Below are 26,941 nucleotides of genomic sequence, written 5' to 3'. Positions count from 1 at the left end.
TCAGAAGCTATAATTATAGCAGCCCTCCTGGTTAGCAGCCCTGAGAGCTATGAACATCCTCAGCCCCATTAACATCGTAACTGATCCCTACTGAGCACCAAGGTCTCCTGGTACATTCTCTTGTGAGCTGGAAACAGAGATTTTAAGGACAGGTTCTCCTGTGGTCTGATCTCCTTCATGTGTCACTCTTCCCTTTCACTAAGGTTGCTGTCACTTAAATCTCCCTCTTGAAACACAAGTCTTCCCCTACCTCGTCCTTACAGCAACAGAATCCCTTGTTGCATGCTCGCTCATTTCATGTTCTGTGATGCTGCCTTTTCCCTGTGCTTTTCTACTATACTCCAGTAATGACAATCACCTTCCATCTGCAGACACACCGACTTCCCCTGCTGGCTCTCCATCACCTACCACACCTCATTTCAAGCTCCCATTTCAACCTCCATGTCCTCCACGACCTCACACCTTACTTCAGCTGTTGTGTCACCTCTTATGCACTCCATCCCTCTCACGTTCCCCGTGTGCCAGAGGGTACCATCGGGCCATTCTCTGTGGAATCTCCTATGTCTGAATTGCGTTCTTATCCTCTTCTCACCTCTCTTTCCCTCTGCTTCTGCAGTGCGAGGAAGCCAGTAACTGCAAAATGGTGTAACAGGGCATCAGTACAGCATTGTCTGTGCAATGCCTTTCTCCTGTGCTCAAACCCTCAGACTGATTTTTTAATAAGGATTATTAGATTCTTAAATATTTGCATGCAGTTGGGTAGTGTAATGCCCCACCTCTCTAAGAAGGCACATTTAAGCCTCCATCATGATCAAACCTCCCCCCTTTTCACTTTTCTGCTCCTTTCCTCCCGTCAGAGCTAGGGTCTCCTTGCATTGGTTTCAGATTAGTTAAAGGATCAGTCCTGACACAGGACCAATGTAGCAGCACCTCAAAACCCTTCAGCCCTCCTGACACCATGTGATGAGCACGATCCAGACCCTTAAGCATTATCCGAGCTCAAGGTTAAGGAATGTAGTTAAAAAGCTATACATACTGTTAGTTATTTTAACAAGTAGATCAGAAAATCCGTGAAAGCTGAAAAGAGACCCACCCAACTTCCAGATTTTGTTGTTTTAAAGACTGTACATTTCATTTCTAATGCAGATAGCTGTGCCTTATTTTCAGGTCATACATGATGGATGAAAGGAAACATGAGGCTCCCTCAGAAAGGCGGTGAATTTTCTTCTCAGGTACCTGTGCGTTAAGCCTACGTGGTTAATCCCTGCAGTTTACCTGACCAGAGCTGGGAAGTAAGTGGGTCACAGAACTTTAGCATTAGAGATAATTCAGTTCCTTTGCCAAACCTAAACGTGTTCGTTTTCAGAACGGCAGAACGAGCAGCAGCTGTTGTTCATCGCTTTCCATAGCGGGGCTACCTACCGTGGCACGGAGGGCTCCTTGCCCGCCCCCACGCCAGCCCCCGCTCCTCAGCGGCGAGCCGTGTTAAAGCCGAGCATGTGCACAGCCGCTCACACCTGCAGAATCCCAATCCAGCGGAAAAGGCTTTAAGCGTGGCTTAAATAACATGTTCTTTCCCCAATACGTCACTGCGCTGTATGTGACGGTGGGAAAGTTGCGGTCCGCTTCGCGTCCTGCAGCTCGGGCACCGGCCGGCGGGGACCGGGCGCGGAGGGCTCCCTGCTGCGTAGCGAAACACGCCACGGCACCGCACCGCCCGTGTTTGGGGTGCTTCCACCCGGCGGCTGCCCAGCCCGAGGGCACCCGCGGCTGCCGCACGGCCGGTGCGGTCGTGACGGTGGTCGCGATCGCACACACCCCCCCGCCCCCGGAACAGTGCGTTTCACAGTGTGCCGGTTTTACACCGTCAGAGGTTTAGAACGTGCCGGACCCGGGAGGCGCCGCGTCGCGTCACGCCCCGCCCCGCCCCTCCCCTCCCCTCCCTGAGAGAAGGGGATGACATCATCCCTCCCGCCCGCCCGCCCCGCCGCCCCCCCAGCACCGTCGGCTGCCCCGGGAGGGTGGGGGGGTCGCGCCCGCACCCCCCTCACCGACCCGCGCCCCGCGGAGGGTGTGGGGGGGCTGCCGCCCCGCGGCCCCGTCCCGCCGCCTGGCCTCGCCCCTACCTCACACCCCACTACGTCATCCCTCCCGCCGCTCCCCCCCCCCGCGCGCGCGGCGGTGCTGGCGGGGAAGCGTCCCCCGAGGGGAGCGCCGGAACCGGGCAACGGCTTCGCGGCGACTTCAGCCACGGCAGTGCGCAGGCGCAGAAGAGCCGCGCCGGCGCGGTGGGGCTGCCGCGCATGCGCAGTGTGCGTGTGGGCGGGCGCGGCGGGCGGGCGGCGGGGCAGCTCCTGCGCTGACACCTGCAGCATGTGCCAGGAGCTGCAGCGGCAGCGGCCGCCTCTGCCTCTGCGCGGCGCGGCCGCCCCGCTCCGGCGCCGTGCGCGGAGGCGGTGGCGGAGGAGCAACGACTCCCGCTCCCGGCGTCCCTCCCGCTTGGCACCGTGTGCCGGCGGGTGCACGGTGACCTTACGGAGCGTGCATTACCTCACAGGTAAATATCAGCTGATCCGCCCCGGCGGCGGGAGCAGGCGGCGGTGGCAGCGGCGGCGGGAGCCCACAGAGCTTTTTCCTGAGGTAGCGATCCCGGGTGCGTGGTGCCGGGCGGGGGGGTCCGCCTGTTGCCGTTTACCTGTGAGGGGCAGCGGGCGGGGCGGGGAGCTCCCGGGGTTACCCCCCTCAGGGCTGGGGGTGGGGGGCGGCATCGGGGGGGGGGGCTCTGAGCTCCACCTTCCCCCCTCCCCACCCCCCCTCCCCGAGGCCATCCCCGTTGGGGTCGCACCTTGCTCCCGCTTGCCCTCAGGGTGGGCTGGTGCTGCCTGCTGAGCCGCTCCCTGCCCTGGCAGGTGTGTGTGTGAGCGTGTGTGAGTGTGCACAGGCGTGCGGGATGGCCGGGCTATCTCCCAGTGACCCACCCAGCCGCTCCATGCACCAAGTCCTCAGGTTACTTGACATGAAGAAGGGACCCGGTGGGCTGCTGGCTGTCTCTGCTCGGCTGCTGTCACGTCTTACGGATGGTCGAGGTAAAAGGATGAAAGGATGGCACCCTATTTTACCTGAGTGTTCACCCACTCACTGGCAAACTTTGGTAACTGGCGGTGAAAATCTTAATCATTGTAGCCAAACTAGCTTGTACTAGGCTCCCATGCTGAAGAGTAGCTACCACCTAAAATTAAGTATTGCTGGTGACTGTAGTGGTCAGCTGAATCTGGTACTTACTCACCAGCTCTGCTTCCCAGCATGGGTGATGTTTTAGGTAGTACTTTAAACATTGGTGGGAATCAGTGTTGTGTGATAATCCTCAATAGTTACTGGTGATCCAGAAGATGTTAAAATGAGAGGTTCACCAAGTAAGAAGCAGTATCACAAACTTGGTGCTTGCAGACTTTCAGTATGTTGTGTCCTGTTTTGAAGTTGTGTAACTGACTGTTCACTTCTCAGTGCCGTACCTCTGCTCCTCCCCTCGTTGCTGGGACATAGAAGTAGTTTAATAATAATGGGGGGTAAAGGCAGGGATTCTGTTCTTTAACCCTCTCATAGCAATGGAGTTGTTTCTGTAACTTGCACGTAAATGCCAGGTTGTCTCTCACATCCAGTCACGGGACTGGACATCTATTCACTAATAAAATGACGGCAACTAGAGAGTAACGAGTGCTAGATTTTTAAGTCATGCTGGTTTCTGCTTGTCAAAGGGTAAGTGAGCATGAGATAAAAGCCAATGCCGTGTCTATTTAAGTTCATGTCTTCATATTGCTCCTCAAAAGAGAATGATCCTACTGACACATTTTGGGTTTCATCCTCCTGTTGCAGTCACCATTCATGTTCCTGTATTTATTCAAAGTCGGTATTTAATGCACTAGACGTTTTTGTGGTTTTATGTGGATTTTATTTTTTCGTTATTACAAGACAAAGCTAAAGTTCAAAGATCCAAATTCTTAAAAATAAATCTTTCCTTCCTGTAAAAAGTCACACATAAAATACCAGCTTCTGACTTCACCTCTCAATGAGATATAACTGTAGCAGAATGAGGTGCTGTAGTCTTGCAGTGGTAGTAGTAAACACAAAATTACATGTGTGTGCACACTGTGGTCACAGGCAAGCGGATACTTCATGCACGTAATACTCAATAGATGTGACTCCCCAATGGTGTGTAATCATTTCCACAAGCGGTTTTTGGTGTGTTGCTGGTTGTTGGCACCGATGCCTAGGATGGCTAAACTGTGCAGGCTCAACCATGCCCTCTCAGGGAAGTACCTCAGGACCCAATCCTGGAAACAAATGTGTGGCTGTGATCTCTGAGTGCTAGAGAACCTACTGATCCCACAACTAAAAAACAGAAAAAAGCACAAAGTACATTATGGTAAGCTGCTGGATAGCAATCTATGAAGGTTTAGAGGAAGGTGAAGGATGGATTTTTTGTTTTGTTTGGCTTTTGAAGGTTTAGTCCTTTATGAGTGATTTCCTTGATTTCTACAGTTGTACACTGTCAGAGACTGTAGAATAGATTATCTCCTCCTATCCATTTTGCCCAGTGTAAATGTATTCGGAATTGCCTATAAGGATCAGCACTGATCTGTCTAACTTCCATGCCAGGCAAATAATCAGATATAATTGCACTGAAATCAATGAATATATACTGACATGAAACTGTGAGAAGAAAATCGGCCTCATGGTGTTTTATATTTGTATAGCTGAAAGCCAAAAATAGCTGTCATAAACACAGCGTGTCCTTTCAGAAGAAATAGTCAATGCCTATCTTACGGTCGTCCAAAAAGTTCCTTCTGTTTCAGCAGCTTTGGGTTAGGAGAGTGAAGGCAGCAATCCTGGAATGAGAACTGTTCTAAAGAAACTTTTTTGTTCCGGTGACTAATCCTCTTCTCTGTAATGCTGTGCTGTTAATCTTAGCGTGCACATATCCACACTATTAACATTTGGCAAGAACTGTTTTCTTAAACAGGGCTTCTTAAGTGGGTTGCCAGGTGTCACAGGGTTAATTCTAATGGCTGTGTTTTAAACTGCTCCTCTTTACATTAATTATATATGTTCCATCCCTAGGCTTAACAGCAAAATATAAGTGGTATGGAATGTTATGTTCTAATTAGTTTTGCCATGCAAATGGGGATTATAGTTGATGGGTAAATCTGACATGCACTGCATGACTTGTCATGTTTTTCCTGGAGAGAGGGGAGCCTTGGGACTGAGTCACAGTGGAAGAACATGGAGCCCCGCAGGCACAAAACTGGTGCAATGGAGTGATGAGTCAGACCTCTTATCTTTAAATTTGGTATTACGTCTTATTCACGCACGGGGTGCACTGCATTCATTGTGCACCTAGGCAAGTAGCTAGCAGGCGATAAACTCAATCAGCTTTCTGACTCTGGGATGCCTTTTCTTTGCAGAGTTGGTTCTGCTTCTGTTGAAATGAAGGGCTGTTGGTTAGGATCATGTGGGAAATCATGATGCATTAACTTGCTAAGCAAATCAGGTCTGCCAGGCCATATGCATTCATTTCTTCCATTGTTTGAAATCCAGTAGTAGTATGACCTAATACTTATATTTTCACTGTCTGCATCGCAGATTTTCAGACTGCTGAAACTCGGTAAAGAGTAGAGGAGTAAGAGCAGTGTTGCATCTTCATAGGCTCCAATATTTGTCTAAGCTAACTGATTTTTTATGAGTGTTGCTGTGGAATGACCGTATTGCTTCTGACTCCAGAGGAAGCTGATGTTATTGCTAAGCTAATGAAAATAATTGAAATTTCTTAGAGGTGGTAGCCTCAGGAATATGTTAAACAGTGAGAGTGAAGGCTGCTCACTCAGCTGTTTTCAGAAACAAAACAAAGCCTTACATCAGAGATGTCTTCACTTAGACACTTACTCTGAACTTCCTTGAATAGCGATCATTAATAACACCATCTTCTCAAGCTAATGGAGCATGAAAGTTCCGTGATTTATAATCGTTTGGGAGCAGATGCTCAAAATTCTGTCCACTTACACAAACATCACAAGAATGACACTTTTGCTGAAAATGAGGGGGGAGCAGAGGGACAGTTGTGGTGGTGGGGCAGTCAGGATAGCCTGGAAGAGTAATGCAATGGCTGGCTCTCCCACTTCGTTACAAAGCTCCTAGAGGGACTGTGTTTTGGGAAAAAATACAAGGTTTTTATTTGAAAGTCGTAGCAGAACATTATTGATCTGTATATTTTTAAATCTTGTGAATGTAACTAGTCACCATTTTGTGATCACCACAGATATAAGCGCTGGTTTTGGGGTGGGGTGTGTGTGTCAATGGTCTTGCAATAAAAGCTGCTGTCTTCTCACATTGCCTTAAATTGGGGAACTGTTACAATGAAAGCACATTGGAAAACATGCAGGAAAGACGTGCTAATTTAGGTCTAAATCATACCAATTCCAATTAAAGCACAAATGCTTTATTTGTTTTTAAGTTAGATATACTATTGTGTTCTCTAGAGGTATAGATATCTAGGTTGCCATGTGTGGAGAAATCAACGCAGAGAGGGTTTAGCAGTCTCCACAACTGAGACGAAATGCCAAGCCACTTGCAAGAACTTGGAAGTTTCAGTGGTCTTTGTGTCCTGGTGTGGAGATCAACAAACCTGAGACTAGTTGCACTGATGAAGAAAGTGATACCAGAACTGGAAATCTCCAGAGAAACCCATCTCAACTCTAGAGAGATGGAGATCTAAGAAAAGCCTTCAGATACCTTGTTTGGATTTAGTTACCATAGAATTGGAACACCACGAAGTCGTGAGGTGATATCATGTCCCCTGGAAATCAATAACATTTTGCTATTGACTTCAGTAGAGCCAGGTTTTTGCCCTGATACTTAAAATAGCCAGGACTGAAATGTATGGGGCTAAATCCTTCTCTTATTTATGATGACATAAATCTAGCCCTAGTGTATTTTCTTTCTCACAGTGAAGTGAGAATCTCTATTACCTATCCACGGCATATCCACAACTGCAGCTAGGGAATATAATTATTTTATGCTGTTGCTTGTATGCCGTGCAAAACCTTTACCATCGAATGTGTGATGTCATCTTTTCCTTCTGTAACCACTGTATTTATATTAATTCTGTGAGGAGTACCACTGACACTTCACACACCTGTGCATATGCCACAAGGACCCAGAGGAAAATCCTGAGCTGTATCTTTTATTGTACAGAGGCTGCATTTGTATAATGATGCTCTGTAAAACTAGAACAGCCTGTAAAGGGAAATACAGATATTCTTATAATTGTTTGAAAGAGATTGAAACTTTTCAGAATTCCGTCCTATCATGTATAAAGTACAAAAATAAAGGCTCTTTTCAGTTAAGTCCTCTACCAGATTGATGCCAAGAAGCAACGCAATATCTCAAATTATTTGGGCTTTTTTAATCTTCTTAGCTGGAAGAGATGTCAGAAGAGCCAGGGGTGGAAATCTACAAGAATGAAGTAGAAGATTCATGTGGAGTTTCCTCATGTAGTGGTCTGGATGCCTCTGCTTATTTTGCTTAAAATGAAATTCAGACTTCAGAAGCACACTCAATTTTCTTTCCTCTTGGCGCTGACAAGCTCTGCCTTGGCTTTGTTGTCTAAAGAGGTAACAGCAATTAAAATGTGATGTGACGGTGACTTCTATAAACTGTTTTGTGGTGTAAGAATCATAACGTAAGATTTTTCTGACATGATGAAAATTAACAGGGGAAAGGAAATCTTTCAGCGATATCCGCAGCTTCTCAAAAGTTCAGCCGGAACTTCTTCCTGATCGCTGACTCCTCACACAGTGCGTGTGAGTGGAGTCTCTAACTGGTAAAACTCCTCTATAGTGAAGTTTGACCATGTCGGTAGAAGTAAAAGCTTGATATAATTTTGCCCTTGGGCCTTCCCAGGGAACAGAGGAGCAGCTGGTTTAGTGCCAGGATTTGCTTGTCGTACTTATGGGTGAATAGTCCCATTGAATGGTGAGACCATGTTGAACTGTTCATCTTGGCTTGTGCAGGACAGTGGAACTGTGGTTGCACCACACTTGGCACCAGGTAGGATGGGTGAGCTGGTTCCATCCGGGAGGAAGAGCCACGTTGAGTGGTCCCAAAGCAGCCTTCTAGTGGCTGGATCCACAGGCGACTGCAGGAAAAGTAGAAGATAATGCAACATTTTCTGGAATGTAATTATTACCATTAAAAGACTAAAACCAGAAGTCATGACCCACCTCTGTCTTCAAGTGATAAAGATGAAATGTTGTGCAAGTAGAAAAGTAAAGACCAGCTTTCATCATAAATGTAAGAGGGAGCAGCGTGCACAAGATGGTAGCGTGGTCTTCCTGGAAAGATTTGGGCTGAATTTACGATCTGGTGCATGTTGTTCTGATCTTGACCCCTGGTTCCTGGGCATCTATAGTTACTCACCAAATCCGCACAAGTGTGAAAGAAGGTGCCTTTTGTAAGCCATTTGTATATGCCCTTATGCCTCCCAAATTGCCCTGTATAGTGGATATTTGAGTCTACTGAGTTTTCTCACAATTGCCCTGTTGTACTTGATTGGTGCCAGAGTTAAAGTTAAATGATGGTTGGCCTGTGCTTAGCCATGACTGCATTGTCCACGGTAATCACTGCCACAAAGTAGGTCTTGATCACAGTCTGAAGTACCAGTCAGCCCTCCTCTTTCTTTCCTCTTTGAAACTTTCTTTGCTTTGGCATGTGTGTCAATGAGCGTGGTCATGTGGTGCTTGACACAAACTTGAGTTGCTGTGCTGGGAGGCTTGCCTCCCTGGAGAAAGAAGGGCTCTTGGCTGCCCACCAAAGCCCATCACGGCTTGACAGTTACGCTTTAGTGAAATGGACCAACCAACTTCTCGGTGGGCAGAGTGCCAGCCTAACAGATGGGCCTGAGTGTGGGCAGCCAGCAAAGCACATACATACGTGTAGATGTAGATAATTGTATGTACAGGCATAATAAATAGGGATCTTTGCAATCTGTAAAAAAAAGTTGCCAAAGCGAAAGGCTGAGTACTAACGTGATGAGCCTGAAGAGAGACTTCTTTCAGGGAAGGGCCATGTCAGAGTGGTCAGAGGAAGGATCTGTGCTTTCCTCCTTGCCCTCTGCTTGCAGTTTTGCAGATTATATAATAAACAAAGGAGGCTATTTAGCCTTTTGAATCCAGGCACTCTTGTTACTACAACTGGGAGTTTGGAAAATGACACTGTACTGCAGTGAATCCCCTTACAAACTGCTTGAGGCTTCCTACCGGCTCAGATTCTACCAAGATGTTTACTAGTACAGCTTGAGATCCGTGGAAATCTGTGCATGCCAACCTTTTAATTTTGAATTACATTTTGAAGTATTAAATACTTCACTGAGCAAGAGCAAGAGTTACATAGAAATCAGTTCCCGGTACAGAATGTAACCAAACTTCCTCTACAGGTTGTAGCTTCCAAAATCTTTGTGTGTAGTTAGCTAGCAAGTAAATGCCAAGGCCCTTCCATGGGTGGCAGCCAGCTAACACAGGCGTGCAGGCCATATAATAATTGATAATTAAACACTTGTAAGTCTTTCGAAGAGCTAAACTTTAGCTGTATCTCTACAGAAGGGACACAGAAAAGCTAAGTGACATGAACTTGCCTGCAGAGGGATTTGATTGCAGAAGCCCATTTCCCTTGAGCCCATTTCCCTAATTTTATCAGTGTGATGCTGGAGAATTGCCTGGCCTTGCTGTCTCAGAGCACGCAGGTATCTTGCTTAAAGGTCCAGCTCTCCTTACTGGGAGAGAGCACTAATGGATTGCAGGATGAATAGCATCGCACACCCAGCTGGAAATTGCTTCAGGCTCCTCTTAAAATTCTGGAAGGTCTGTGGACGCCGTTTTTTTCCTTAAGCTGATAGGGCAAACTGAGGATCTGTGATTTTTGGCAAAATCTATACTGAGCTCTGGATACCCTCAGTATAAAAGTAGAGATTCAGCTTTATGTTTTGAGGACCCTTAAGTTAGATTAGCAGGAATTATTGGAATAAGAAAAGTCTTTCCTCAAACCCTGGAAATAAATTACATTTACCAGATCTAATGTAATCCCTTTACCCTTAACCTGAAGACATGGCAGCTGTCTGTGTTACTCCCAAGTCAAGTACTGCAGTTGCTGGCTTCCTAAGTGCACACAGTGCACAGAGAAATTTTGCAAGCCAGCACTAAATGGGCCAGCAGGCCTAGGGAGTATGTTTTGGCTTAAAGGATGGGACCAGGCTTTTGGCGGGGGCTGATCTACCTGGCAAGGTGTCCAAAATGAGTACAACGAAAGGACTGTTTTGAAGAGGGGGAATAATGAGGAAATTTCTTAGGGCCCAGGTTTCAAAAGACGATTAAAAACTCCGGTAGGTTTCAGAGGCAAGTATTTGTTCCTGTTATGGAAACGACAAGAGTATGCCTGGTGCATTCTGAATAGCAAATGGAAGAATGTGTTCTGGACTCAGCATAATGTCTGATGTGCACACACTTTCATTAACTTTTTATTCTTTTAGTCTTTCGGGTGTGCTTACCATGTGACTTTGCTTATTTTTTTCCCTTCTTAAATAATAACCAGAACAAGCAGTTTAATGGTGGTGTGCACTAGTTAATGAGAACTACAGAAATTTAAATCCTCTGTGTGGGAATTCTGCAAGTTTTCACTCATTTAATCCCCGTCTCCTTAGCCCACATCTACCATTCCCCTTCGTGCAGGCTAGGGGGAACATGGCCCTTAAGCCTCAAGTGATTTTTTAATTCAGTTTTCTTATCACTTGTATTCAGCTGCTTCCGGTGGAACTATTACAAAAACACAGGTGCAGTCCTCCAAAGGACTGGGAGAGGGCAAAGTGAAAGAAAAGCAGGATGGAGGGAGGAGGGTGGTTAAAAGGAGAGAGTGGGATGGAGAAAAATGAGATGCGAAAGGAGAAGGAAAGCAAGGCAAAAGGGAAGGGCAGAAAGAAAGAGGAAAGAAAAAAAATGGTGAAACCAGTAGAAAAGAAAGAGGGAAGAGGAAAAGAGAGAAAAAAATCCCCAGATTATCAGGTGAGGACTGTACTGTGTTAATGAAAATTAGTACATGCTCCAGCTACATTCCTTTTCACTTAACGTGACAGAGCAGGACTCATCTTGCAAAGGCTTCTTTGGGAAAAGGGTCTCATTTGACCTTATGGGACTGCGTCCTTGAAGAACGCGCTTGGGAAGACCTTTACGGGGTGAAGATCAATGTTAGCAGGGTCAGGCTGTATGTTTATGCCAACAGACAGGACACTGATTTCCTTTTTATTACTGAGCCTGCTGAGGTAGGAATATATTTGTTCTCAACTAAGTGCTGGCATTGAAAAGAGGAAAGGAAGTCGCTGTATGTTTTAAGCCTGCAGACAGGCACATTGGAAGTTGAACTGCATCATGCCGTGCTCTGTATAACCTTCTCAAGGAAAGGTGATACATACTGTCAAATACTGTAATATTAGAGGCATTACTTCTGTAGTCCATGTTTCTCTAGACAGACACAGAAGATTTAAAAGCAATCACCGTTCATGAACACTGCATCAGTCTACCCTTAAAGGGTCTTTGCTAATTTTTCCTTCCTGACCCGTTTAATCTAGTCATATTAAGACCGACATTATTATGGACAACTGCATGAAACTTGTTTGCCCTGAAGAGATAAACAATAACTCTTGTACAAGATTAGTAACTTAAAATACAGCTCCTTTGCACATTTCTCTGCACCATGGATTAGTCAGTCATTAGGCAGAAGAATAGATAGCATACCTTCATGTTTTGGTGAAGGGTGTATTTTATTTGCCCCATTGTAATGCTCTTCTGTATTTCCATGGGGAATGCTACATTTCTGATACTCTAGGAGCCCCATATTATCATTGCTATTTGCATTTACAATTAAATGTTACTTTGAAAAACAAGCTAGCAGAAAGATCATTAATCCTGTGCAATTTGTGGGGTTTAGTTTGTTTTTTTTTTTATTTCGACACATGAAAGCACATAGTAGGGTGTTATAAAACTCTCTTGATTTGTTGTAGGCAATCAGACTTTTGATGGTGTGCTTGACTATCAGAACAGACGACCACAGCTTCTTTACCATAAGCTCTGTTCCAAATAATTAATGTAATGTTAGTGGGCTTAGTGAAGCAGTGGGCTATATTACAGTGACTGCAAAGCATGGAAACCTACCGTGCCTTTCTGTCATAAAAAGGCCCTGCCTGTACTGTAGATCCTATGAAGAATTTGTAGAGATACTTGAAAGGATAAAACACTGTATAAATTCCTGAAGTTCAAAGAGAAAATACCACTCAGGATAAAAAAGGGAGCTTAGCCCAGCAGCAGCTTAACCATATATGACAGATCTAGTGCTAAGTCCTGCACCATCAATGCAAATGCCTCTGGAGTTCACCAGGTAGCCAGATGGAAGGACTAGAAGAAAGGCTTTGAGAATACGGACCTTGTGGGGGGGGACAGATAAAAGGCATGGGCTTCCCAATAAATGACACTGATTCTCTGGGCAGGATACAAACAGGGAAGGTTTAAGATGTGTACAGCTAAATCTGTCTTGCATTTCCTGTGAAAATTACTTTTAAAGGCATTAATGTGTATTTGTCTGAATTCCTGTGCAAGTATTACTCCATAAATAAAGCTGGGAACTATGCAAGTTGGCAACCCTGTTATTCTAATGTCGAAATAGATTACACCAGGCCTGAACAATGTTGCTGAGAGCTGAGACTTACAAAAATCATTAGCTATGCCCTCCTTCCTGTGCCATATAATGGCATGAACACTGGATCGAAGTTGATCACCTTCAGGCCATGGGGGTAATAAATATTCAGCAAAAAGGCTGGTTTAGAGGTAACACTTCCTTCTAGGTAGGTAGTTTTCTGTGACCTTCAGTTATCTCTGTATGTGTCCTGGATCCCACTGTTTTCTTGTCTTGCCAGCTCCCCACAGAAACATCTCAAAGAACAGTCAGGCTGACCATGCCTCATGCTGGCCTCCCTCCCTCCATAGCATGGAGCTGCTCTTGTGTGCGCTCTCCTTCAAGCCCAAGAATCTTTCCCCTGCTGCTAGTGGCATTTGGATTTAAGCAGCTCTTGTCTTGTCTCGGCCACTGCTGCATGTTGACCATGGTTGGCATATGAGCATGCAAATTATCTCAGTAAATAATTTGCACTAGTTGTCACACAGAACAACACAAACCTTGGTGACTGTGGCAGGCTGCCGTTGCTGTAGGAGATGTGCAGGGACAGCCTTTATGAGCGCCTGAGGAAAGGAATGACACAACAGCATTTTAGCAGCTCTGGTGATGCCGGATGCTGTTTCAGGCACCCTACCCAGTGCTCACAGTCTTCGTTTCAAGTACTGTGAACGTTTGGGAGGCAGGAATTTATGTTGTATCCAGAACATGTTAATGTTAAATGAAATTAGTATGGACACATAGCAGTAAGTGCAGTCCTAAGAAAGGTATGTGAGATTGCAGTCACTGCTAAGAGGGGTGTGCTTGTTGGAGGCCATATTGTGGCTTTTTGGCCCTTGCTGATGATCACAGGCATAGAAGTGGTTCATATTGCTTTTGTTTATCTGTAGGAAAAGGAAGAAACATGGAGCTGCATCTCTGCTCTGAAGCTAAAGTATAGATTAAAGGTACTCTTTTTTTTTCCCTGAGGTTTTGTTTTTTAGGAGACGGCAGCGATGTATTCTAAGCAGTCACAGGAGCTTTAATGACAGCTGTTTTGCTTGAAAGCCTGTATCTGTCACTGTCTGTAACATGATTTGATGTAATCCTTTGGATTTCCTCATGTTTAAAAAGCTGCAGAGTCTTCTTTTCCTACCAAAACACATTTAACAGTTGAAATTTTAACAGGGAATATTTCTAAAATCTACCATTTTGCATATACTCTGTTTGATGATCTTACTGTTCATGTATTTTTAATACATCTTTCACATTAGTCTGAACATCCAATTAAGGACATGGCTTAGGAAAATATGGGAATTTGGAAAAAAAAAGAAAAGAAACAAAATAACACTAGCAGAAACCTTAGTAGTTCCATATCCCTATGCCATTTGCTGCTCAAAACTGAGGAAAAATATTTAAAAACGAAGTCGTCTTTCACAGCAGACTTTATGCCTATGAGTCAACCTCATCTTACTACTCAGCTGTTGAGAAGATTTGTCCTTGAAACCCAAATTTCCCTTACATACGCTGACATGTGTTTTGCAAGACCTTGAAATTACACCATGGAAGGATAACTAAAAACTGCTGCCAAATCTACTAGATGGTCACGGTTATCCAGAACTGACCAGAAGCTTTAATTTCATGCACTACAGTATCACAGCCTGAAACCGTGGAGCTGCAGTGCACAGGCAGGTAGTCAGCACCGCACGGGTGGCTGCCCCTTTGGCCAGGTGGGGAGACGCGGATTTACCACAGAGGGCAGGATTATGGGTGTATCACTCCTTTGACATCAGCGAGTGGGGGCTGTTGCTTTCCTTCTGTTTTGTTTGCCCCAAACACTTCACTTTTTCTGAAGCAGCAACACTTGAAAGGGGAAGGTATCGACTGGCACAGTGGGTCCTGCAGCATGCTTCCTCTCTGAGAATGCAGAGGAGGAGAGTGGGGATATAGGACCTGATTTTGGCACTCCTAAATTGGCTATTCTGGAACCAACCAAGTCCAGGGCACTTGAATTTGAATCTGTTTTTTTCCAGGGGACTCTCTATGGCCCTGCCTAACAGAGAGATAAAAGCAATGGTCGTTCCATTGGTATTATAATTTACATCCCAATTTGTTGATACCAACACACTTATCTTTGCTAAGCTACAGAGAAACTTGCTGCATCAGGTCGTTATCCAAAATTACAGTGTCCAGCTGGATGATTCTTATGGGGCTATGGAGTGGGGGGAAAGGGTGTTTGGTTTTTCATGGTGGTATTTTTCCTTTCCTCACTTTTGTTTGTATCAACCTCTTTCCACTGAAATGACAGCAAAGCTTGCATGTTGTTGTAGTTAGCTCTTTATGCATTGATTTTTATTTAAGGACTACAAGATAGTGGGACAATCTACATTTTTCTAGTAGTCTTAAAATGCAGCAATTAAGAATGATTTATTGCTTTGTTCACAAAGCCCCAGACCAAAAGGAGGGGTGTTTCTTTTACTGCTTCCTTGTCTTTGGCAGCCTCACTGCAGTGAAACTTCTTGGGCCTCTTGCTGTCTGCTTGGCTAAGTCAAGTTAATCTTTTGTTAACATGGGGTTAAAAATTCATTAAGAATATTTTTGCTCTTCGTGCTTTACCTCATACTCCTACTTGTGTTTGGGTAGAACATACCAGCAATTGGGACATAATTTATGAAGCGTTATTAAATGTTGTTAACACGTTTAAATTGAAGCTCCAGTATACACTCATACTCAGTCCTTGAGTATCAAAACATTTGTTAGCATATGTTATCTGAGCAGTTATGGTGGACACTCAGACCTTAAGAGGGCCTTTACTATTTTTTTCACAACTTATTTTTCACAGTTTATTGCTTTTTTTGTTTTTAAGTAAGGCAGTCCTCCCCTACCTTGCAAGAACCGAGTGTTTGATGTGACTTTGTTTTGTCAAGTGGTAGCACCCACTTGCATACTATTCATGAATCATCAATGTCATTAGATATTATGGTGTTTAGCTGGATTTTGATATATAAGGCTCTGCTCTATGTTGTCTGTGCTCTGTATTAACTGGCCTCTTAACTATTGTGTTTTTCTGCTTGGCAAATATTCTCAGCAGAAGCACCAACAGCAGTTGCTTCTAAAACTGCAGCATTTGTAACTGGTAACCGTATTGTCACCATTGTTTCTTTAATATTCTATTTTTAAATTTCCCTTTTAAAAAGAACATACACGGAACAGTTATCAAGATGTGCAGCAAAAAACTACCTCAGTCCAGAAGGCTTTACAGCAAAATACAAAGCAGCCCAGCTAATCTGTGCCTTCTTGTACAAAGAGTGTGTAACACGCAGTTCAGGCAGCAGATTCTTAGCTCCACAAATTCGTATAGCTCCACGAAAGTAACTTCTGAAGGGATCTGCTCTGAGTCTTGAGTGTGTTCCCTGTGAAGCTATTAATGGTGAAGCATTCAGCACATACACTGGGCAGGATCAAAGTACACATGAATCAGAGAAGATAAATAAATGCCTGAATATATGCATGTCTGCAAAGGTGGGGTGACTGGATTTCTTAGCATATTGGGGGATGGGGGGGAGACAATGATCATGGAAAAAAAAAAAAGGTAAGGAATTAACATCCAGGAGGCTTTTTAAAATTATTTGTACAGCGTATCACAAAAACAGAACAACAAAGAGAAGGTCAAACGCCTAAGAACACAGATTGAAATTGACAGAGGCCATTTCAAGTGGCGTGGAGTCCATGCCTGCATTAATCCCAGAGTGACTTGTTTCAGGAAGAGGGAATATTTTGAACACCAAGAATTGTTCTGTTCTTCTCAGTGACCTGACTGAGGATGAACACACTTCCCACTTGTAATTGGAGTAGTAGTAAGTCAGCCCATTTCACACTAGTCTTTGAGTCCCAAACAGGTGGGTGTTCATCCACTTACCAGCCAAGTGAATTTGTCTCCTTTGGTATTTAACTACTGCATCCCTGATAACACTGGCTACTGCTAAAAGTAATGATTTGGTTTTGTCAGATTTAGATCTATTTAATAACATTGTTAAATAACAAATTCTTCTGTTCCTGTCAATACATCTCCTTTATAACTTTTTCAACCTAAGTAAGAAAAAATGACATCACAAAAACTTTGGGAGCTGATACTAGAGCTGACTTCCCATGGCAATCTGTGCGCGCAATCCCAGGTGGTTTAGCATGATCCAAGTGCCAAGTTAGCCTCCTGTTGCAGGAGGAAGGCTTCTCAAGGCTGAATGATAATAAGTTATGACCTTCCATGTTTCATACACTCACTTCCTTTTTTATTTTCCTATCTGAGCACTTCAAATGATCAAAAATAACTGGCAAGCATTTTTTGCATGTGTGTTTTTAAGTAGTCTTTTGAACTGAGAAGACATGAAATCCTTAGGCCAAAGGGCAGTATTTTTCAGTAGGTTACAAATGTCTGAAAACAGAGACGCTGAATATATTTACCTTAGCCATGATTTTACTGCCATAATAAGATTTCTTTTTTTTTTTTTTATTTGCTGCATACACCAGGACTTTAAGATTATGTTAGCTTATGCTGAGCTAAATCCATATACGGGATTTTGTTGTAAAATATACAAGGAGAGGTTTGTGACTGCAGAAAGCCTCTACAATCCCCTTTCCATGCAAAAATACTAGCAGGGTTGAAAGGAATCCATTGAGTAGTGCTTCCATGCAATCCTAGCTAAAGTAAATGTGACCTTGCTGGCCGCACCCCTGCAAGGCTGCTGAGGAGCCAGCATTCATTGTGCCTCTTCCAGATGGCAGTGTCCTTTCCCTGTGGGTTCCTTGGTTTTGATTGCTCTGCCAAAGCTTGCGTTGACCAAAAGTATATGACCTCGATAAGCGATGCTCACCTGCGCTTTCCGCTGTTCCGTGCAACGCTCTTAACCTGCTGTACCTGTGGAAGAGGCACCTCCTGAGCGTGTACAGCCCGTACCAAAGGTCACCCACCCATACAGCATGAGTGCCTGAGTAAACCCGTGTGCTCCCCCTCAGTAGGAGCATCCACAATGGCTGGAGCTTAGCTACTATCATTTGATGATTCATTTGCAGTGCTTATTTTCTAAAAATTGCATAGCCTGTTCTCAAAAGCAAGGCAAAGAAAAAAAGCAGCTGTTATGAAAAGAGAGGAAGAAAAACTCACACATACAAAACACAGAGCTTTAAAGAACCAAAACCACATTGTCAGGGTAGGAAAAAACCAACAATTTCCCATGCCTTATCTTTGAAGAAAGCGCAGAAATAGATGAGTTATATTTTTGAGGTACTATTCATGTTTTAGACAATTAACAGCAACACTTGTGAGTCTCAGGATGTATGGATTTGAAATCAGTCTGGACTTGCATTTCTTACTTTTGTGGGGTTTCATAGAGAATAAAACAGGGAATTTTTCCCTGTTGTAAACAGACATGCTTTTATACTCAGTGCTAGTGAATTTTAGGGATTTAATATTGATACACTTTAAAAGTATGTTTATTTCAGTAAGAAGCATCAGAACTGACCAGTCCAAGTCTTCTCTGTTGTATCATTGAATACAAAGATGGGCTTTGTTGTGCTTCTCTTTATCGTACAATAGCTTATATAGAATTCGATTAAAAAAGCAGAAAATTGGCATGACTGAAAATATTGAAAAAAATAATCTTCTGTGTAGTGTTTTGCAAGAAGTTTTTGCTTTCTGTGGAAACAACTGACCAACAAAAAACTGTAGCTGAAACTGAAACTTACCATTCAGAAATTTTATAATATTTCATTTAAAAATTTGTGATTGAAATGAAACATTTCAGCATCTCCAGATTAGTAGTTTTCATTCACCACAGTCTGAACTTGAATTTTTTTCTTCCTGAGCTACTGCAGAAATTCATCCTTCCCCCATATCTCCCAGTAAGTCAGACTGTCCAGCCCAGAGATACGTCTTTTTCATGGTGTGTCACCAGTATGCAGCTTCCGTGCCCAGTGGGCAGGTTGTATTTACTTGAGATGATGCTTTGCCCGAAAGCAGCCCCATAGTCCATTCCACAAGGCACCAAAATTAGAAGTCCAGTGAGGTACTCCAGCAGCCCAGTTTAGTCCCAAACCAAAACAGTCTGCTTTGAAAGTGATCCATTTTTTCCTGCATGAATTAAACTTGGCTTTTAATGAAGTACTTCATTTGTATTTTGCTGATGGGAGATTTCAGTTTTCAGCTCAAGTTAAAGCACTTCCATGCTAAAACTCCCACTGTTCAGTTTTGTTCTGCTGACCAGCTTGCTTCTGAGGTTCTCTTATTCTTTGTTTGCATGGGTTGTAACTAGGAAATATCCTTGCAATGAAGGCTCCCCTTCTTCAGCAATCCACTCCCTGTTCTTAAAAGTAGGGAACTATGGAACTAGTGCTCTTTCTCAAAGTGGAAGAAACTTGTCAAGGTCAGATGATAAATGTTCTTGTAGACTGATACATATATTTGCATTGAAGGTCCTGACCAACTTGGAGCCCAGAGAAACAAACTTTCCTGCCTCTGTGTGTGTATTTAAGGGAATAACCCACAGATGAGTCATGAATGCAGCATTACTAATGACCCTACCCACACCACAGCTGCTGAACCTTCCTGCAAGGCAGAATAAGCTACAGACCTCCCCCAGATGCCAAGAACATCTCATCAGTACTCTCTGGAGCTGATGGGCTCTGACAGGCTTTCAAACCTGTCCCCCACCTTCTAGCTGAGGAGCCTATGCAGAGAGTCCCAGAAAAAAATCTGTTCCCTGCCCCATGCGTGACATGACCCACCCACATCCTTTCCATGGCCTCACCTCCTGTGCGATTAAATTTCCCAACCCCCAGTAATCATTGTAGCACTGAATTTACCCTTAAGTCATGAAGCTGCAGCAGAGAATCATGCTGAATGAGTGAATGCATGCAAATAAATGTAAACCACAGAGAATGTGGTAGTTTCTGCAATCTTAATATTCTGGCTATATGCCTATTAGCATTTTCTTTGATGGACTAGCTTTTCTTTGACGTAGGACATAATATAGTTTTTTAAATGACCTTTGTAAAGGTAATTTGTCAAAAAAAAAAGGTAGAAATAGTGCAGTGTTGTTTTAGAATAGGCTAAAAATCCTTTTGTGGCTCTTCTTGTTAAGCAAGCAATGTTTCTTCCAGGGCAACACGAAATGTAAGTTGAAAGTGGGGTGAGAGCAATTAAGATCCAAGAAAGGGTGTATAGAAAGCTAGGATTAAAGAAAACTGAAAAGTGAAATTTCAGCTGAAGAAGAAAAGACTGATAAATATATTGAAAGCTTTTGATGGCTGCAAAATACATAGAGGGGCAGCTCATTTAATTTTGGCTTTTGCTTTCAACTGTCAGTTTACTACAACTGAGTTTTTGTTTTCTAAAGAACATTTTGGGGAATGGTGTTTCTTCTGCTCCTGACTGTGATCTCCAAAATAAATTTGAAGGATATGCCATATGAATGTGAGTTCTCTCAGTGTTTTCATTAAATCTAGATTTAATGGATTTTTCTTTCTCTATCATTCTTTTTTCTCCTTTATTTTCCTTTCTTGGCTTGCTACTGTTCTGTCTTCTTCTGGGCCATCAGCACAAGCCCATGTATTAAAAATAAGCTGTTTTCATAAGAATCCTGGCACTTCTCATTTGGAAACCTCTTCATGAGTGCTGCTTTTTTTAAGCCCTATGCGGACTTGCAGTAGAGCCAGGGTAAAAGCTTGCTGTTTGATCGCTTCCACTCTCCCACTGCTACAAGCTACTCATCTTTCCGAATGGGAGGTGCATGAACCTTTCCAAGAGTCGCCCCTGCATGGTTCTTCTTGTGGATACTTGAACTGAGAGATGCTCTCAGAGTTGCTCTGTCTTCTACTGCATATTTGGAATTGTGGTTGGTTTTTTTTTAACAAAACTCATTTGTTGTGTTTGCAGGCTTTAACAAAGCCTTTCTTACAGACAGCCCTTCCTACCATCTTATGGTTTCTGTGAACCCAGGTGCTTTTGCTGGTCTTAAGCTGTAAGAAGAATGGTGATCCTGCTTCCAACACAAGCGCTGCCAAGATGGGCTGCTTTTATGCCTGGCTCTGTTTCCCCTTTTCATTCTCAGTGTCAGCTGCAAGAAAACATACTGCTTTGTGCAGTTTGAAGATGGACATTCACTGGCTCTTGGTCCTGGACTATCACCTTAGAGGAACGCTCAGAATGAGAGAGCCACCACACATTGATATTCCTGGGGCTGGAGGTGTATGAGTTGCTGGTGAAGGCTCTCTGTTCTCTTCAGTGGCCAGATCCAAAAGCCTTTGACCTTGAAATCAAGGAAAGAGGCTCCATGGCAGTGCTGGCAACAGTTCCCACCCTGCTGAGATGTGCTTTGGAAGTAATTGTGTGGCTATTCAGGGTTTAGGAAGACCAGTTGGGATAAAATGGTCCTTCACTGCATTGCTGCTATGTAAATAAACAGTTTCTGTGAAAGTTCTAGTGCTGAACTGGGGGTATGAATTCAGAAATTTCAGGCTTTAATCTCTTGCTGGCTTCTCCACAAGGGAGGTGGAGATCTCAGGCCCTGTTGCAACAGCACCAACCCTCAGAATACTGGACTTTTTTAAAATACAGAACTTCTAGATGGTACAAGATTTCAAACTAAAACAATGTTATCCTTTATGGTATTACAGTGAACTTCGGAAATAAAGTATATTAAAAAATATAAAAAGTAAAAAACACAATTTTTGAGCCAGTACTATGATTTCAGGGTGATTTGTGTTGATATTGCCCATTTTCGTCTGAAAATAAAATTAGTATCAAACACATTTTTTATCTAGAATTAGATGGGGCACCAAACAAGTAGCTCATCTGGAGTGTTTCTGTACTGCTATACCACAGACCTATTTGAAGTCTAGGGCTAAAGTAATTTTTACCAGTTAGGAATAGCAATTTGGATTAGACTTGCATATGTAGCAGTATCCCTTAATCTGAATTAATTGATTCTAGGAAGTGAAAGTCAAGTGCACAAATCTACTTCATGAGCAAAGATAATGGATTTTCAGTTGGGGTGTAGGAGATATGGGCCAATTAACATCGGCGTACGCTTATTGGTATTTTTCATACTTCTGTTGAGGAAATTATTGCGTGATTTTATTTCTTCTTCTAGCTTGTGTATCTGAAAATGGGAATCACGTTGGTTTTCAGGGATCATTGGATGTTCACTGAGCATCTAAAACCAAAAAGTAATAATCATATTTTAGAAGGCAAGTGAAATTAATTGCTAACTCTTCCTTTTGAGTTGTGTTGTGAATAGAATAGTTTGCATTGCAGAGAATTATGATATATGTGTGTTTGTAAAATTTATTCAAGAAAGAAAAGCTGAAAGCCGGCTCAGTTGACTGATGTGCTAGGTTTCATTCTGCCTTTATCTTTAGCTCCCACAGCAGGAGGAAGAGTATTTCTAATTAATGACGTGCTTCAATATTTGACGAAATATGAATCTACTGTGATTTCCAGACTCTGCTGAGGATAGATTAGGAGTCAGGGAATGGGGAGAGCTGCCGTGCATGATCGGAGTGGTGTGGAAAAATTTGCACTAAACTTGACCCATGTCAGTACTACCAATCTATCATTATTTGCAGACATGAGTTAAAAATACAACAGATATATTGACAGGGTATCCTAGCAGAGGCTTTCAATTTTTAAAAACATTTTTTTAAATTCCTTTTGGAAATACTTTGAAGAATTGATAGTTCATTGTTCTTTCAACTATAAATAATTACAATAATTTGAATAGTGGAAATAGTACTTGAAGAATAGACGTGAGTAGGACAAACAATCTACGGCAGCAGTAACGATGCAAAGAGCTGTGCTGTGCAACCCAGCAGAGTTTCTTGCTGTGTGTGAGGTTCTGTGCATGTTTGTATCCTCCCTGGCTCAGAGCCTGGGATAAACACCTTGATCTTCTTTTTGGGCAGATAAAGTGATGCTGAGAAATGGTTTTTCTGAGACCTTTTAGGTGAAAATCTAATACCAAATTGTTTCTGCTGCGCTTCATTAGAGTTGCTTGCAACTAGATTGCTATTGATTGCCTTTTAAATCTGATTCTGCATTTTAAAATGTAACAGAAAAATGACAGTGATACATGCGTACCTTAGTAGCCCTCTGTCAGATGTGAAGGAAACTGCAGTTTATCAATGACCTGTTAATGGCAGAGAAGCCAGTGTCTATTCAAAACCCAAAGGCCCTAATCCTACAATCACTTAAGAGCAGAGTGTCCTTATTAATGTAAGTAACTGCACTGAACATCATGGGATTACTCACATCGATAAAATGAAGTGAGTTCGAGTGATCCTGGAATCTGTACCTTGAAGCTGTTCATGTAGGAGAAAGCTATGATTGGATAATCAAAATCAGAAATGCACGTATGAGAAAGGTACCAGTGCTCATGACACTAAAAGTTTCCCTGTGCTTTAAAGATCACAGCACCAAAATATGCAAGGTTAATAATGTAGAAGTAATAGTTTCGTGGTGTTAATCACTAAAAATTGTTTTGCCACTTTTGTGACCTGCTTATGTGGCTGGCTGAAGTCAGTGGGTTTTGCTGCGTAGGCAGGGCTGAGATTTCGCTCATTTTCACCTATTCTGTACGTTCTCTTTGCTCTGTACAGGCCTGATTTTTTAAAGCACCATTGTTGATCATAGAATCATAGAGTAGTTTAGGTTGGAAGGGGCCTTTAGAGGTCATCTAGTCCAACCCTCCTGAAACGAGCAGGAACATCTTCAACTAGATCAGGCTGTTCAGAGCCCTGTCCAACCTGACCTTGAATGTTTCCAGGGATGGGGAATCCACAGCTTCTCTGGGCAACCTGTGCCAGTGCCTCACCGCCCTCATTGTAAAAAATTTCTTCCTTATATCCAGTCTAGAACTACCCTCATTCGGTTTAAAACCATTTCCCCTTGTCCTATTGCAACAGGCTCTGCTAAAAAGTTTGTCCCCATCTTTCTCATAAGCCCCCTTCAAATATTAAAAGGCCACATTAAGGTCTCCTCAGAGCCCTCTCTTCTCCACGTTGGGCAACCCCAACTGTCTCAGACTGTCCTCACAGGAGAGGTGCTTCAGCCCTTGGATTGTTTTTGTGGCCCTCCTCTGGACCTGCTCCAACAGATCCATGTCCTTCCTGTGCTGAAGGCTCCAGAGCTGGATGCAGCACTCCAGGTGGGGTCTCACCAGAGCGGAGCAGAGGGGCAGAATCACCTCGCTTGACCTGCTGTCCATGCTGCTTTTGCTGCAGCCCAGGATACAGCTGGCTTTCTGGGCTGCAAGTGCACATTGCAGGCTCATGTCCAGCTTTTTGTCTACCAGCACCCCCAGGTCCTTCTCTGCAGGGCTACTCTTTATCCCTTCATCCCCCACTCTGTGTGGATATTGGGGGTTGCCCAATACCCTACCCAGGTGCAGGACCTTGTACTTGGCCTTGTTGAACTTCATGAGGTTCTCACAGGTCCACCTCTCCAGCTTGTCTAGGTCTCTCTGGATGGCATCCTGTCCTTCTGGTGTGTCAACTGCATTACTCAGCTTGGTGTCATCTGCAAACTTGCTGAGGGTGCGCTCGATCCCATTGTCTATGTCATTGATGAAGATATTAAACAGTACTGGTCCCAGTACGGACCCCTGAGGGACACCACTTGTCACCAATCTCCATCTGGTCGTTGAGCCATTGACCACTACCCTCTGGATGCAACCGTCCAACCAATTCCTCATCCACTGAAGAGTCCATCCATCAAATCTATACCTCTCCAAATTGGGTATTGAGAGAAGGGTGCTGTGGGGGATTGTGTCATAGGCCTTGCAGGAGTCCAGATATGACATGCATAGCTCTTCCTGTGTCCATGGATGTAGTCACTCTATCATAAAAGGCTACTAGGTTGGTCAGGCAGGACTTGCCCTTGTTGAAGCCATGTTGGCTGCCTCAAATCACTACCCTGTCCTCCATGTGCCTTAGTGTAGCTTCTGGGAGAATCTGCTCCATGAGCTTCCCCGGCACAGAGGTGAGGCTGACAGGATGGTAGTTCCCCGGGTCCTCCTTTCTACCCTTTTTAAAAATGGGTGCAATGTTTCCCTTTTTCCAGTGTCTGGGGACTTCACCTGACTGCCACGACTTTCAAATATCAAGGGGAGAGGTTTGACAGCTACATCAGCCAATTCCCTCAAGACTCTTAGATGCATCTTGTCAGGTCCCATAGACTTATGTATGGTCAGGTTCCTCAGGTGGTCACAAACCTGATGTTCTCTTGATACATGTGACATTTCATTACCTTCTTTAGCATGATAATGACATCAGACACATTATTAGGAAATGTTAAAGCATCTTTATATTCTGGTATGGCAAAGGATGAAAGGGCTGTTTAGATATCGTAGAGGTACTCACCATCTTGCACAAGTAAAGTTGTCCTGAAACACATGTGTATACAGCAGAAGTCCTCAGCTCAGCTGAAGGTGGGCCTTTAATGACTCCACCAGCTGCTATGAGAGCCTTTAATGATCACACATTCTCATCCTCACCCTCCTTTTCACCCATCCTACCCCGCCCTGCCTTCCCCCTTATTTCTGCTTCAGGACTACCCTATGGATTTAGCCACCAGCCCAGCATCCCAGGGCCCCAGCTCCCTGTGCTGCAGGAAAACAACAAAACAATCTCTTCAGCTGTTACTGCCAGTCACCCAAAGCTTTTCTTCTGTGATGAAGGCTTTTCTGAGAATTTAACAATCCCCACTTGGGGGGATAGGACATGAAGAAATGAGCCTTTTTTTTTTCCTATTTTCAGTTTGTCTTTCCAGATTTTTTCCCTTTTGTGCCTTCTGTTTTCATTTATTTTAACTCTACCGCTTCTTCAGTCACAGTAGTTAAAGAGAAAAAAACACAAAGTTTGTTTTGAAGGCAAATATTTTGAAAACTGGAAAAAATAGGAATAATTTGTATAGCTTTCACTGCAAATAAAAGTATTTTCAGACAGTAGTAATATTTATAGTTCAATTGACTATGCTATGCATGCATGTTAAAAATGGTCCTTCTTCTGACTATATCTCAAAGCAGGTAGTTGCATTTAACTAAATTCTGTGACTTTTTGTTGTAATTAGATGAAAGAACCATATCCACTTTGGCCAGTGCCCTAAATGAGAAGTCATTGTGTTCTAGGGCTGGAAGTGTTTGAATTGGGGATGTAGGTCCACAGACCAAAATGGATTGAAGGTCCTCTAGTGGGTTTTATTTCTAAATGTTAATAAATGTAAATTTTGTTAGACATATAAATACAGTCCCATGATAGTGCTGTCCTAACTCTAATGATGTGTCTGTTCTCTTTTAATCTCAAAATAAATCAATAGCCATTCTAGTTTCTTTTTGCTTTCCTGATGGCAGTATGGTTTGATTTTAAAAAAAAAAAAATAGTGTGTAAAAAAAGAGCCAGACGGGAGATCCAGATTAAGGTAAATTACTTTTTCAGACCTACCTGGATAAACTACTATATCCCCATTTGCTTTGAGGTGGACTTCCACCAAAGTCTTATGAAAAAAGATGTTGGTAAATATCATTGGCGTAGTAGTGATTTTCGTGTTACTTCCGTTTTCTTGTGCTACTGAGAGAACACAAGAAGAAGCCAACTATTGTTTAGTTACTGTATGCTGGTATGTGTTTTCCTGTGAGAAAAAACCCCAAAATTTTGCGGTTTATCCTACATTGCATCCACAGCAATGTCTGTGTATCACTGTCTACCTGAATTCAGTACCAGGCTGGAATGTATCATCTTCCGATCATGAAATTGTTTGAATGGTGACACCCAGACACAGCCAGTCAAGGTGGTTGAAAAATAATACCCCATAGAGAGCTTAGACTCTGCTGAAGAGACTTGAAAGACAAACTAACCTGCCTGCAGAGGAAACAGATGGTTTCTGAAGTGCACCAAGCAGCACTTGTTGTTCCTCTTCTGAGTGTTAAGTTACTTTCTATCAGGACAGCAGGTGTGATGGGCCATCCTCAGCCTCCTCCAGGGACAATATCTTTAAAGAAGCGTGGAAGGTTTTATCCCATAAGCATGTTTTTTCCAAAAATGGTGAAATGCAACAATTAAACATACTTGAACATACTGTCCTACTCTCCCTAATTCCTAGACAGTTTGAGGAAAATTACTACCTTTGTTCTTTGATATGTTCTTTGCA

At 43.4% G+C, this 26,941-nt stretch overlaps 1 protein-coding gene across 3 annotated transcripts in view; it reads left to right on the top strand.

The window, feature by feature from the left end:
* The first annotated feature begins 2,335 nt into the window (after positions 1-2,335).
* Positions 2,336-26,941, top strand: part of DTNA (dystrobrevin alpha) — a 241,755-nt gene continuing 217,149 nt past the window's right edge. For 2 of the 3 annotated variants that reach the window (XM_064442765.1, XM_064442763.1), the window contains exon 1: positions 2,336-2,557. The gene's annotated coding sequence lies outside the window, so the exon portion shown is untranslated. The other variant, XM_064442766.1, reaches the window with a different exon arrangement.

Source organism: Phalacrocorax carbo, chromosome 2 (genome assembly GCF_963921805.1).
Source record: "Phalacrocorax carbo chromosome 2, bPhaCar2.1, whole genome shotgun sequence".
Lineage (NCBI taxonomy): Eukaryota > Metazoa > Chordata > Aves > Suliformes > Phalacrocoracidae > Phalacrocorax > Phalacrocorax carbo.
This window is presented reverse-complemented; position numbering and strand designations above follow the sequence as displayed.